This window comes from Thamnophis sirtalis, unplaced genomic scaffold (genome assembly GCF_051295495.1).
Source record: "Thamnophis sirtalis isolate CommonGarterSnake01/CBP01778 unplaced genomic scaffold, rThaSir2_p1.2 scaffold_6, whole genome shotgun sequence".
NCBI lineage: Eukaryota > Metazoa > Chordata > Lepidosauria > Squamata > Natricidae > Thamnophis > Thamnophis sirtalis.
Window position 1 is genome coordinate 60158615 of NW_028261386.1, and position 14425 is coordinate 60173039.

General features: G+C 38.2%; 1 protein-coding gene across 5 annotated transcripts in view; it reads right to left on the reverse strand.

Moving 5' to 3' along the window:
• The window catches only part of TJAP1 (tight junction associated protein 1), a 52764-nt gene extending 44244 nt beyond the window's left edge, over window positions 1–8520 (reverse strand). For 4 of the 5 annotated variants that reach the window (XM_087717954.1, XM_014057097.2, XM_087717951.1 and 1 more), the window contains exon 1: window positions 8324–8520. The gene's annotated coding sequence lies outside the window, so the exon portion shown is untranslated. Of the gene's footprint in view, window positions 1–8145; window positions 8273–8323 lie in introns of those variants that run through there. The other variant, XM_087717953.1, reaches the window with a different exon arrangement.
• Window positions 8521–14425: the final 5905 nt, after the last annotated feature.

A 14425-nucleotide genomic window follows, 5' to 3' on the forward strand; every position in this document is an offset into this window, starting at 1 on the left:
GCATTAGAATAGGTACAATGAAAGAATACTAGAATAACAGGATAACAGAGTTAAAAGGGACTTTGGAGGTCTTCTAGTTCAACCCGCTGCTCAGGCACAAAATCCTATACCATTTCAGACAAACTATTGCCCAATCTCTTCTTAAAAACCTCCAGTGTTGGCGCACCTACAAATTCTGCAGACAAGTTATTCCACTGATTAACTCAGAAAATTTTGCCTTAATTATAGGTTGTTCCTCTCATTAATTGGTTTCATTCCATTGTTTCTTCTTATACTTTCAGTTGCTTTGGAGAATAGTTTGACCCCCTTCTTCTTTGCAGCAATCCCTGTTGATATTGGAACACTGCTTTCATGTCACCCCTAGTAGTCCTTTTCATTAAATTGGACATACCCAATTCCTGCAACCCTTCTTCACATGCTTTAGCCTGCAGTTTCCTAATCATCTTTGTTGCTCTTATCTGTACTCTTTCTAGAGTCTAAACATCTTTTTTATATCGTGGTGACCAAAACTATGTAGTATTTCAAATGTGGCCTTACCAAAGCATTATAAAGTGATATGAACACTTCATGTGACCTTGATTCTATCCCTCTGTTAACGAAGCCTAGGACGGCATTGGCTTTTTTGACTGCTGCTGGCTTATATTTAAATGATTGTCCACTAGGACTCCACGATCCCTCTCACTACTATTGAGCAAGGTACCACCTATACTGTAAAGGGCATTTGTTTTTTCTTGCCTAAATGTAGAACCTTACTTTTTTCACCAGTGAATTTCATTTTGTTAGATAGAGCCAGTGTTCAACTGTCAAGATCCTTCTGTACCTTAAGCCTTTCTTCCGGAGTGTTGTCTATTTCTGTCAGCTTCAAGTCATCTGCAAATTCAATGAGTTTCCCATTTATCCCCTCTTCTAAGTAATTTATAAAGATACTGAAAAGTATTGGGCCAAAGCAGAGCCTTGCTGTATACTTTCATGTAGTTGCAATTCCATTAAGGACTACATGTTGAGCGTGGTTGGTCAGCAGGTTATAAATTCAACTGTTAATGAGACAGAGAATTATCCTTGCTTAGCAAGACAAAATTAAAGTACTGCATAAAAGAAATGTATGACTATTTATGAAAACATTCACACAAGACATTCCTGTACCCCAAAGTAGCAAAAACTCTTTAAATATCAAAAATTGATTTTGGAATAAACCAACACATTAAAAAAAAAAGAATTCTTCCAATATTTGGTACTCTAGATTCATTAATATAAAACCCACTAATCTCCCATTCAATTGTTTTAAAAAACAGATTTGGAAGTATCCTGAATTATTTGTTTGGATTACCTTTTGATAAAATAAGGAAACCAGAGCTTTTAATCAGTTCTCATTAAAAATCTAAAACTGTCTAATAGAACTTAGGTATACATCATTTAACTAACTATTATACTGTGATGTTGCAGAAACACAAGCCAAATCTTTTAAAAAAGAACTATTTATACCTATTGCAACTGGATTACTAAAGAACAAAATTAGTTGTGTTCCTTTGACCCAGGTAAGCAAATGCAAGGCAAAGTAAGTTTCTACAAATTCACTACCTTTCCACATTCATACACATGCATAATCAAATGCTCTCCAGCTGCCTTTGAAAATCCAGGAATTTCAGAATGATTAAAAAAGAAATGTAGATTGTAGATGCATTTCTAGAACATATTTTTGGCTCAATTTCCCATATCCACCATCCAGGTTTTGGTGGCTGTAGAAAAATGGTGAAGTATATTACCTATCCCTGCTTCAAGTTGTGATTTCACCCTGAATTCACTGCATAAATACGTCCTGAGATGTCCATAACCGTGATGAAATAAAACAGTTCTTTGGCAAGAAAATAAAGAGTAAAAAGTAAAAAATACCATAAAAAAGAAAGGTATATTAATATTATTTCAAAATAAAGTTAAAATTCTATATATAATTTTCTAATTGAATTATTATACAAGTACATATGTTTCTAATATATATACATATAAAACCATCATGCTTTTTATGTGTTTTGATGTTTTTTCCATATTTTTGTTCATTATTTTAAAAGCCTAAAAGAATATTTTTTAAAAAAAATTATGCATTTGTTACAAAACAAGAATATACATCCTTCAGGTCCTCAAACTCATCATGCAACAAAATGGTTGCAACCTTTCTACAAACGTTGAACATTTTCTGATTCAAAACAGCAATTGTGGATAGCTGCACCACCAGCTTCATTTTTCCTTCTACTTTAATGCTTATTTTATTCAATTATATACTTACCAAAGTTCCTTCTTTATTATCTTCTTTTGTCCCAATGGCCCCGCAACATCTCCACAGTAGAAATCTAACAGCCTTCAAATCATAATTAGGGCATTTATTTTAGTATAAATTAGACAAAGAGGGATTGTGTCAAACTATTACACTCCTGACTTTTTCAGCCCCCAAGACAGCCAGTTTCAAGATAAATGCCAAGTAAAGTTCACTCAAGCCTGTGACGTGGAGAGATGGATGGAAAGATCAAATTCCACATGCTTCTGTGCTTTGGGTGTAAGTAAAAGAATTTCCTTATTGCTTGAACCTGGATAGCCTCCAAGTAGAGAAATGAGCTTGATGGCTTCTTAAAGATGAGGAACATGATTGCTTTACTCAATGGAGGTAAAATCGTTTTGCCTCTGAAGAGTGAATTTACCACCTCAATCCATTCCCACAGGTTTTTGACAGTGGCAGCTTCAACTCAAAAAGGGTGTGTGTGTGTTTTACAATATTCATTTGGTTTAGTGAAAGCAATATCAATCAGAATTAACAATATGACAGCAAAATTCATTTCAGTCAGGAAAAAAAACCTGAGGTTCATGGGACTTCCTAAAGAACCTATCTAGACCAAAGGCCTCAGTTGAGAAATCTTTCTAAATCTTACCACCACCTCAAGAGGAAACACATTAAACAAGAGGCTCTTGGGGCATCTAATCTCTATTTCTCAACACCCTGAAATAGCATCTCTGCAACTAGCAGAATTTTATGTCAACCAAGTAGCTTATCTTTTAATATCTTTGCACCATTAAACAATTATAATCACTCAAAGTTGTCCTCTACTTTTTTGCTTGTAAAGTATTTCATATATATAAATTATATATTTATATAAGGGGTTAAAAGAAAACCGCTTTAAAATATTATTTCCTCCTACTTGGCAAGTTGCAATACATTTCTATAGTTAATTTCTCTATAGATGACCTGTTTGTAGCTCAATTTTATAAGTATTCTCAATTTTTCTACGATGGAAAAAATCCTTTGTAAAGTTAAAATACAAAGCACTGTAGTGATCTCTTTCTTTCCAGAGGAAGAAAGGAAAAAGGCAAATTAGATCTATGCTCTATACAGATTTCTTATTTGAGTTGCTTTATTAGGAGACCACATCAGCCTCTTTAAAAATGATCTATTAGAAAACTGTCATTGCTTACTCTTGTTAACTATGGAGATCATGGCATGTCAAGTTCTGCTTAAAGAGAAGAAGCAAATTTGGGCTCTGAATTTGTAACTACACATTCCTACAGAAATACAAAGCATAAAACAAAAGGATAAGCATTTCAATAGAATGCAACAGTCCTTGTTAAATGAGGAAATGAGCAATATTAAGTGCCAATGTGTAAATCCTGTATTGTGAAACTTGGCCACTCCAATAAAATATAAAATTTATAATTTTTTATGCAATAGGTTGTAACTTTAAAAAAAAAAAAACAAAAAAGTGGTAGAAAAAATAGAGATGTCATGCATGTGATTTTTTCCAGTTCCAATAGAAATACTGTCAATTGCCATAGTCAAAAAATGTGATCTCAAATTGAACATAAAAGGCTTGGACAAAATTATGAGTATGTAAAATAATAAATAACAAACAAAATATAATTTATAGTGTTCATTTATTGGGTCATATTAAAGGACACTTGGGAAAAATTCCAATGATTCTGTTTTCAGTATTCTGTTCATTTGAATATATCGATTTATTAAAAAAAAATAACTGAAACCCTCAAACAAACATTTTAAATAAACCAGAAGACTCATGAGCCGAAAAAGAAAAAACAGGGATCATCTACAATAGCGTAATGGCTGTAACAGCCACGGTGCAGGACAAACAGGCAGAAGACTAGCAGAGAGCAACTATGAACAGCAACTAGCAGTCAGAAAACATAATAAAACACCCCATAATCTTACAACACATGGACAGACTCAACTAGAGTTACAACTGGGAAACTAAGCATCTAGAGCAAGTAAAATCCAAGAACACTAGGGAAATCCTATAAGCTTGGCACTCAGACAAATGAGCCAGCAACAGGCACATAGAAATAAACAACATTTATACACCATTCAAAAGAAATCTTAAAAAGTTTTAAAAGGAAACAAATGAACACCTCCTCACCAACAATCAACTCCCAGATAAGCAGAGTTGAATACCAGAATTCCAGAAAAAGATCCAGTAAAGAATACCCTAATCAAGGAACGACCAAGAGGAAAAAACCCTCTTCAACACTGACAGGGCAAGCTAAGCTACTTTATATAAACAGAGAACATACCCCACCTCTTCTATACTGAAGATGCTACTTACTCTGGTATCACAACATTCGCAAGCAAATAACCAAGTTCAGAGAACACCAAATACTCCATTACCTAGGGAATTCTCAAAGTTTTCTTGGCAGGTTGTTTGTCATTGCCTACTTCCTAGGGCTAAGAGACAAGGACTGGCACAAAGTCAACCAGCTAAGGTGGCACTGGGACTCACAGTCTCTCTGTTTCTGGCCTGATACCTTAACTGTTACACTAAACTGGCTCTCACACAGAACCATATAAAATATTCAAATTAAGAAGTTAATTTGGATTACATGAACTATTTTCAAACAAAGCAGAAATAACATCCAACTGAACATGAACAACATCTCAATCACCACATCTTTTTTTTAATTTTTTTATTAACAAACGTGTAAAAAACACACACAAAACTTAGACGTACACCACATTTACACAATATCCACATCTAAGATTACTTTACTATCATGAAATGTGCATCTTTCATGTGCCCGTATTATCAGTTTATCTCTCTCAAAAGATAAATAAATATGCAGTATTGAAAACCACAGCTCTAAATAAGTCTTTCTCACTTTCCTCTCAGTAGTGAAACCGAGATTAGACTTTTTTGCCTATCAGTTAAACCTCATGACTTTTTCCCCTTTCATATCTTAAATCAACAACTTCCCTTGCCAGCTATTTTATTCACAACATATTGGTTAAGACAGCATTCACAATTTCATCTTTTTGTTTGGATTACATTAATTCCAAATAATTATATTCATAATCTCTGCTATATAAGTTCTATATATCAGTCATAGTATCTGATACATGAAGAATCAAGCATCTCCCTATTCCAGACACCCATATTATAATATATAATTAATGGGTGCTAAAATCTAGCAATTCACACTTCATAAAGCCATATGAATTTTCCAAAATGATGCAAGTTGCTGAGTTGCTGTATCTCTTCATTAAAAAATAGTTGAGGAAACAAAGGGAAGGAAAAGAGAGATAAAATGATTTGATCGGACAATGTACTCTAGTATAGATATGGCTTTTATACAGATTACATTTTTCCCTCTTCTGTCCAGCTTTTTTCCTATTTTGTTCAATCTGGAAACTTACAAAGTAGCAATGGTTTTGTAACATTTCATTTGGCCTGAAATAAATTGGCCTCTATAGATTTAGTTTCTCATGGCCAAAACAGCTAAAATTAATTTTTAACTCACACTGTGACTTTCAGATGAAACGATATAAAACATCATTGTTTTTCAATTCATCAACATCAGGATTAAACTCCTGGTGTTGTCTTTGGAAATAGATTATATTTCTGTTTAAGGAACTGATCCCTTAATTCTGCCTCAGAAATAAATCTATGCCCTATCTTTACAAATCCCTTATTCATATTCCCAATCCACATTGCACTGCAATTCATCTCCAAATACTATGCAATTTATAAACATGGAGTTGCTTCAGATTATTAGAGCCATTGTGTATTACATGCACAAGCAGAAAAGCAGAAAGGCACTTTCTCATTTTCTACAATTTAGATGCATCTGTTCTAGATTTGGAGAACCATATCTATTGCTGGCATCTTGGCCGAGAGGAGATTCTGTAATATCCCCAACTATTTGTGTTTTTTAATCTTGGCAGAGGATAGACTGGTTCTGATTTATTCCCTCTTCAGATTATTCGGAATATGTTAACTCAGTTCCAGTGACAATTTGCTCATTAAGTAGCATTTCTTTGAAAATAGAAAGGATATGAAATTCCTTTATGTGTTTATAAGAAAAAGTAGGTTTTTTCAAAAATAATTAAAATAAAACTAGCATAAGTTTTATATAAAACTCCTTTCTGAATGTTTATATAGTTGTATTTTCTTCAACTCTTACCTTAATATGTACCTTTATTAATTGTACCTTATCTTGGCTCTGAAAGTCCAGTTTTCACTTTTGGGCCTGGAAAGCCTCCTGCACAAACATGGAAGCCAAAACAGGGCATGTGGGCGCTGCGTGAGGCCCCAAAATGCAATGCAACTCCCGCATATGCGCCCCATCCCCTACAAATGTGGATAGGTATCCCCTGCATGCACTGTGCGCCCCCTTACAGGTGCGGCAGACCCAAAGACTAGCTGGCTAGAGGGAGGCACACAAGCATGCATAGTTGAACTGGGCTGGGGCAATGGTTGGTGTGCCCGCTGTGCATGGCACCTGTGGCACGCGTGCCGTAGGTTCGCCATCACGGGCTTAGAGTGTTGTAAATCATATGAAGCTGTGTACAAGTGCTATTGCAATGCTAATTCATATTAATGAAGTAAGCTCTGATTTATTGAACATGACACTCTGAATATAAACTAGCAATGACACACTAGACTAAAATGTAGCTATCTGGTTTGCATTTCAATGCATAGTGTAAACCTAGAAAATATAAGCACTGTAACCCATGAATAGACACGTTGGGCAAATACAGCTTTTATTCTATGTCCATTTCCTTTCTTTTACTTCACAAAAGGGAATAAACAATTTTATTTTTGGTGAGACAAAACCTATGTACTCAGAACTAATGTTTAAATGAATCAGATTTTATTGAATAAACTCGATTGTATGATCAGTTCATTCACCAGAAAGTTACTCCAGTTCTTGAGTTTGCACAGTGCGCACACTGCAAGATAACAAATCATATCCCTGCATAGCACAAATACAATAGAACTGGAAAGAGCCCAAAGGATCCAGAGATGAAAATATATTTAACCCAGATGTTTGAAGTATGCTAGCGGCGTGCATGTAAGCTGTCTTTCTACACACCACAAATGCAGTTTAATTATTATCTTAATCCTGGGAAATCACAGCTCAAAATAATCTAAGCTACAAAGTTCGCTGAAGGATTGTGGATCAGTTGCTCTCCTTCTTCCCAAACCTACCTTGAGGACTGCTACCCATAAACGATGGAGAAAGCAGTGGTGCTATTTTAAACGTCTTGGAAGTTTGACAGAATGAAAGTGCAATTGTTTAAAAAAACATCCTCTGTAACATGTCATTGTTAAGATAAGCATGCCAGGATTTCCAGTCAAATTTTTAAAAAATAACCTTTGCTCCTTTCTCTTACCCATTACCGGTTTCTAAAAGCCTTCTCCATATTTTTAAGGGGCGTACATAAGCGCACCAACGTGTCTACCGTCCCTGCCCTAATGCTCTCTTTTATTCCTATTCATTTCTTGCATTCAAAATCATGTGTCTGCTTATATACGTTATCTAATACATGCTTGACGAAATAAATAAATAAAATATTGAGCCTGCATTGCAATACACCGCTCGCCCTCCTCACCGTACCTCACCCCAACTGCCCTCGCCTCTTCACAAAGCCAACCTAATTCCCACAGAAACCACCCCTGCCCCGCCACTCTCGCACGCAGGGAAGACTCGGGAGCCAAAAGGCTGGCGCCAAGTCTGAACGGGTGGGCGGAATTGCACGAAGTCCACCCCAGTGATTGGGTTGCGTCAGTTCTCTGCCCCCACCTCTCCTCCCGCCTCCCCCAAAACCTCCGTGCGGGCTATATTTGAGCGAAAGGCGGCTCCGGGACTTTGTACCTTGCTTGGGAGGGCGAACTTCGGCTGCAAACCTTGCGGTTACAAGCCACAAAGCCAGACCGTCTTCGGGACCAGCAGGCGAAGGCGAGAGACGGCGCTTAGTTCCCGCCCCTTTCCACTCCCACCCGGGCGGTTCATTAGCAGGCGGCTCCGAGGGGGTACAGGTGATTAGTATTACCTCCACGGGATCAGGGGTCCTGAGGCGAGGAGGAGCCGCCTCCGACCCGCAGCGGAGACCCAAGCAGTTCGTCTAACTTTGTGGCTCTCACTCTCGGCGATGAGGAGGCTGCTCCTGCCCGCTCAGTCGAGCCGGAGGGTCGGATCTCTGCTTCGTCGCTCCGGCCCGAGACGAATCATTTCAAATCTCCGGCAAACTTTGCTTTTTTCCCCCCTCCCACCCACCGCCCGCTGCCCCTCTCGGCCCGGACCCTCCCGCTCAGCTCAGGCCGCCATTTTGCCGCGGGGCACGCCGGATAATCCGGTGGAATCCCCACGTAGCGGCGTGATTGCATCATCACCCCCCCCCCAAAAAAAAAGGAGCCGGAGGAAAACGAAGAGGGGAGGGGGGGTTGCTTTGGCGTCGGGAGGGTTGCCATGGCATTTGGGGAAATCAGGGGAGGGGGTAAAGGTGTGAGGGGCGCGAGGTGGTCCTGACGCTTCTCTGCGGCGTTTAAGAAGGAAACTCTCCAGGAATGAAAAGGGGGCCGTGAAAATATTTACAGATCCCTCGCATCCTGGTCATAAATTGTTTCAACTCCTACCCTCAAAATAACGCTATAGAGTACTGCACACCAAGACAACTAGACACAAGAACAGTTTTTCCCCTCACTCTGCTAAACAAATAATTCCCTCACCACTTCAAACCATTCACTAAGGCTGCAATTACTATTACTATTAGTCCTCTCATTGTTCTGATCACCCATCTCCTCCCACTTATGACTGCAGGACTGTAACTTTGTTGCTTGTATCCTTAAGATTTATATTGATATTGTTTCCTGGTTGCTTATTTGTACCCTATGACTATCATTAAGTGTTGTACTTTATGATTCTTGACAAATGTATCTTGTCTTTTTATGTACACTGAGAGCATATGCACCAAAGACAAATTCCTTGTGTATCCACTAACCCTTAGCCAATAAAGAAGTCTCGTCTAGTCTAATCTTCCTTTGAACACAACTAAGGCTGGAACCAGAAGCTGCAATGCCTTGTGCTCCTGTTTGGAAGAAAACCTGGCCTAGCTAGATGAATGCTTGGATGTGCTATACAACATTTTAAAGTAGTAAATTTCTTAAACCTGCAGGCACTCTGCCTTGGATGAATGATGAAGGGAGAAGGTGACAAACTTAACTGTGTGTGTTTTGCTGTAAAAGGCCTCGTGACTTTAAAAGATAACACTACTGCACTTTCAAATAAATAAAATATTGATTATGTGCCATCATATTGGGGTCAGCTTTTAGCAACTGCATAGATTATCCCTAGGATGACCTGTCCCAAAATGGCACTTTAAATCTATCACCCAGTGGCTCTGTTAATTGAATCCATCCACTTCCTGTTGCTTACCCTTTTCTGGCAAAATACATACCCAGACGCTTATAAAGGCAAAATCATGGAGGTTGGTTGTTGTTTTTTAATGAAATATGCATTGTAACATAGTCAAACTATACCCCTTTTGGACTTGTGAACAAGGTGTCATAAATACAAAAGGATGGAATTTGTGGGGAGATAACATATTGTCATTTTGGCTTCATTCTGGTTAGGAACAAATGTGGATCCATAGGCCAGGGATTTCAAATTGAAATTGTCAAGAGTAATTCGCCCAAAGACAACAACACAGAAATCTTTCCATATAATGATACAAAATATAGTGTCAAACTTTTTGACTACCCAAGTATGCTAGTGTAGAAAGTTAGCACCCATCTCTCTCCTAGAAGAATGAAATATTCTAGGAAATATTAAAAAGGTAGAATATTTCCCCTAAAAGATAAAATATCTTAAAGGAAACCGAAACTCATCCTCAGCTCCCCACCAGATATTTTGGTGAGAACCTATCTACAAAACAAAAAACCTTCACCCTCAGGACATAATAAGATTAGCCGTCTACCCATCTAGCAGCAGAGCTCATCACATGGCACCTAGGGATACTACATCAGCCCAAGGTTCAACCAAACTTGATTCAGACAAACATGACTCCACATGGGAATCTGACAACAACCAATAGAATACATTGGACAGGGACAGGAAGCTCAAGGGCAATGCCCAAGACGGGATATAAATACCTCTCTCTCAAACCCATGTATTCAGCTGCACCAAGACTTTAAATTGGTGGGCAGGTGGTCCTGTCCACCAATAAAGCATCTTTCCAATCAGCCTCCATGATTCCAGTGTCTTTCTCCCCACTTGGAACTGAACCTAGATGGATAGTTCTCCCAAAACTATTAAATACAGTGTATTATATTAAAATATTGTACTGTGAAAACAGTTTCAAAACAGAATTACAGAAAACCCATTTCCTTTGTTAATAACGAAAGCAACGATATTTGGTTTTATCACCAGGTTCATAGTATTGTTTCTACAATATACTATATCTAGATTGGTTTGAGCTAGGACAGGGGTGTCAAACTCAAGGCCCAGACCAGATCCGGTTTGTGGGGTACTTAGATTTGGCCAGCAGGACTGCCCCGGAAACAGCGAAGGACTGGCCCGCAGTGCTTCCCCAGCAAAATTGGGCACCAGAGCTCCGTTTTTAGTCGCCACGGCCTCCTGCAACCCTCTGCCAGTAAAAACGGAGCTCAGGAAGCACTCTGTTTTCATTGGCAGAAGTTTGCAGGAGGCCGTGGCAGCCAAAAACAGAGCTCTGGGGCCTGTTTTCACTGGCAGAGCGCTTGGGCCACCACAGGTACCCCTGACAAGAGAACGTCGAGCTGGCCACACCCACCCTGGCTACACCCACCTTGGGCCCCCAAGGTCAAACACAACCCTCAATGAAATCAAGTTTGATACCCCTGAGCTAGGAGGCCTATTTCATTAAGAACTAGCTGGCCAAATCCTGTTTTCTTCTTGCTGAGCAGAGATATCCTTTAGGTTTTTTCTGAGTCATTTCCTCTTCTCCTCTGCAAAGTTTATCCCTTTTTCATCCAGCAAAGCAACATTCAGACACAGTCTTCCTCTTTGACTATCTCTTTCCTTTCCTCAAGTAGGCCCAACCTGTTTCCTCTAGCCAAGCCTTACCTTTCCATTGCCTACAAAGCCAGCACTGCCTCAGCAGCAACCCCCACTGCTATGTGCAATGTTGGATAGGTATGCTGCTAAGTGCGAAAGGCATTGAGATATTAAGTGCATGATCCAACTAATGAGGCCCTGTATTTGTCAGGCAACCTGCCATGTCAGCTTATATTATATCACTGCAGCCATACCATTCCTCTGGAATACCTCCTGTGGCCCATATTTTTGTCAATATGGTGAGCAGTGCCCTAGTTTTGCTAGGAAGCAAATTCAGCACTTACCAACTATTGTTGTGAACCAAAGATAATTATTTGGAGGAGTTTGACCTCTGCTCAAAGCTATAATGTTTTTTTATTTGGCTTATGATGTTATACATACTTTACCAAATTCTGGATGGCTTACAACCAAAGGTTAAACAATAAAAACCACAAATATTAACCTGGCACAATCATAACATCTTCAAATGCAGTTCACTACTACAATAAGTCCTATCAATTTCACCCTATCCCAGGGGTTGGGGCGGGGAAAAACCAGGTCAAATGTTTTTCAGAAGACTAAAAAGGTAGGGAAAGAATGGAGCAGAATGGAAAAAGAACACTTCCTAAGTCCCATAAGATGGCAATGTTTAAGGGGAGAACAAGAAGTCTGGTAGGATCAGATAGGCTGAGCACAGTAAATGTCCTTACGAAGAGTTGATTACACAGATAGCCTGGTCCAGTGCCATAGGGCTTTAAAAACAATAACCAGGACCTTGAATTTCATCTAGAAGGAAACTGGGAGCCACTAGAGCTTGCACAACTGGGTGTAACAAGGATAAACCTAGGGATTCACTGCACTTCATTGCATTCTGGACCAGTTATAACTTGGTGGTCTTCAAGGCAACCCCATATAGAGGGTGTTTGAGTCATCCAAACTGGAAGTGACCAAGGCATGAATGATCGTGAATAAGGCCTCCCAATCCAGATCGTTTATGCCTTTGCTTTACAAACAAGAAAAATAACAAAAATACACATTGTAATATAATTATTTCAAATCAAAAAGTATATGTAAATTTATTGTAAAAAGGCAATTTAATTGCCATATTTTTCACAGGAATTAAAAAGACTATTATACCATTTTTATAGTAAAAGATTACAAAAACCAATATTAAATCTAAAAGATTTAGCTTTCTAAAAGGATTATCCTATATAATAAGGATGTATAGTCACTGTGGTGTTGTGTGAGTTTATTCAATTGTAGCTTAGTTAATAAACCCTGATTAAGCAAAGTGTAAGACCCTGGTGATGTGTATAAAGATGCTACAAGGTTTAAGAAAATATTCACAAAAGGCAGGTAATTTTTGATTAAAATTAAAGCGACTTATTCCCAGATATATATTTTTCTAAAAACCCAGGCTGTGAACATCACAAATTCCTATCTGGCCAATTAGGAATCATTAGCAGAATTATTGAAAATAAATTGTGCCAGTTTGGGAGTATTTCTTAACTCAAACTCCAAGAACCTCCATACACCTTATAAAACCATAGTAAGACCACACCTGGTACATCTAGTTTTGGTCACCATGTTACTAAAAAGATGTTGAAACTTTGGTAAAAGTGAAGAGAAAAACAAGATGATTAAAGTCCTGGAGACTAAATTATGTGAAGAATGGTTGCAGGAATTGGATATGGCTAGTCTAGAGAAAAAAAGGACTGGGGTGACATGATAGCAATATTCCAGTATTTGAGGGGCGGGACAAAAAACAAGGATGGAAACTAATCAAGAAGAGAAACAACCTGGAATTAAGGACAAATTTGCTACAGTTAATAGTGAGAATAATTAAGCCGTGGAACCGCTTGCCTTCAGAAGTTGCTTCTAAAGTGTTTCATCACTGGAGATTTTTAAGAAGAGACCGGACAGCCACTTGTCTGGAATGGTATAAGGCAGGGGTGTCAAACTCATGGGCGTGGCCAGCATATGATGCATCCAGGCGAGGGCCGCAAGTTTGACACTCCTGATATAGGGTCTCCCACTTGAACGGGGTTGGACTAGAAGACCTTCAAGGTCCCTCCTGCTTTATTCTGATTGATTGAAAATCCTGGCATCAGCATTAGACCTGCAGTTTGTCACAAATGGTGCAAATGTTCCCACTGTGATGGGCCCCAGCATTTGGCATGTTTGTTCTTAGCTTCAAGAAGTTACAATGTCAGAGATTATTAAAAAATATAAGGTTCTGTAATTCCTTTATAATAAAAAGTAAATATAAGATAATAACACAGGCAGCTAGAAACAAGTGGATTCATATGTCATGCTAAGCTATAATTTGGTTACACGTGGCTTATTAAATAAACCACAGTTGATGCAATTAAAATAACATTAGGGTAGCAAATGTGTTTTGTTTAATTTTGACAGTGTACTGTACAGTCATGGCTATTATTGGAAAAAGTAACAACAGAAGGGGAGTTAAATTTTACAATGACAAATGCTTGTGCAGCAGACAATTATCTTGTGTTTCTGAATTGGTTGCTGTTACAACTTCACACCTCTTTAATGAATTATAGGAAGGGAGGGTAAATTACCCCAACAAGTCTTTTATAACCTCTATTATGTTTTGTGCTATTCTGAGCATAATGGTGAATGTACAAAATGTTTTCAAGAACCCTATCATGTTTTGTCTTTTCTGTATTTCTTCTAGTGAACAATTTTTTTTAAAAAAAGATGTAATTGTGGTGAACATATTGAATTTTGAGGCTAACCTAGATATGCATTTCCAAAGCTGAGAGAAAACTACAACCCTTATAGTAACAGAACTGTCCTTTTTCCGTTATGTGATCAATTACCCAAAATTTCACCTCTGAGTGTCTATCAATTCTGCGTCATATCGACTTAGGCACTTGCAACTCAGTACTTTCAAAAGACTTAGTAGAACAATAAACTGCAGGACATCAGGCTTTATGTTCTGGAAGCAATGTATAGCTAGTTTCTATGGTAACAGATATATTACAATAAAGGACTTTTCTAATTTATTATGGTGCAAATGCAGAAAAGAAATCTATTGGAGAAATACAAAGAAATGCAG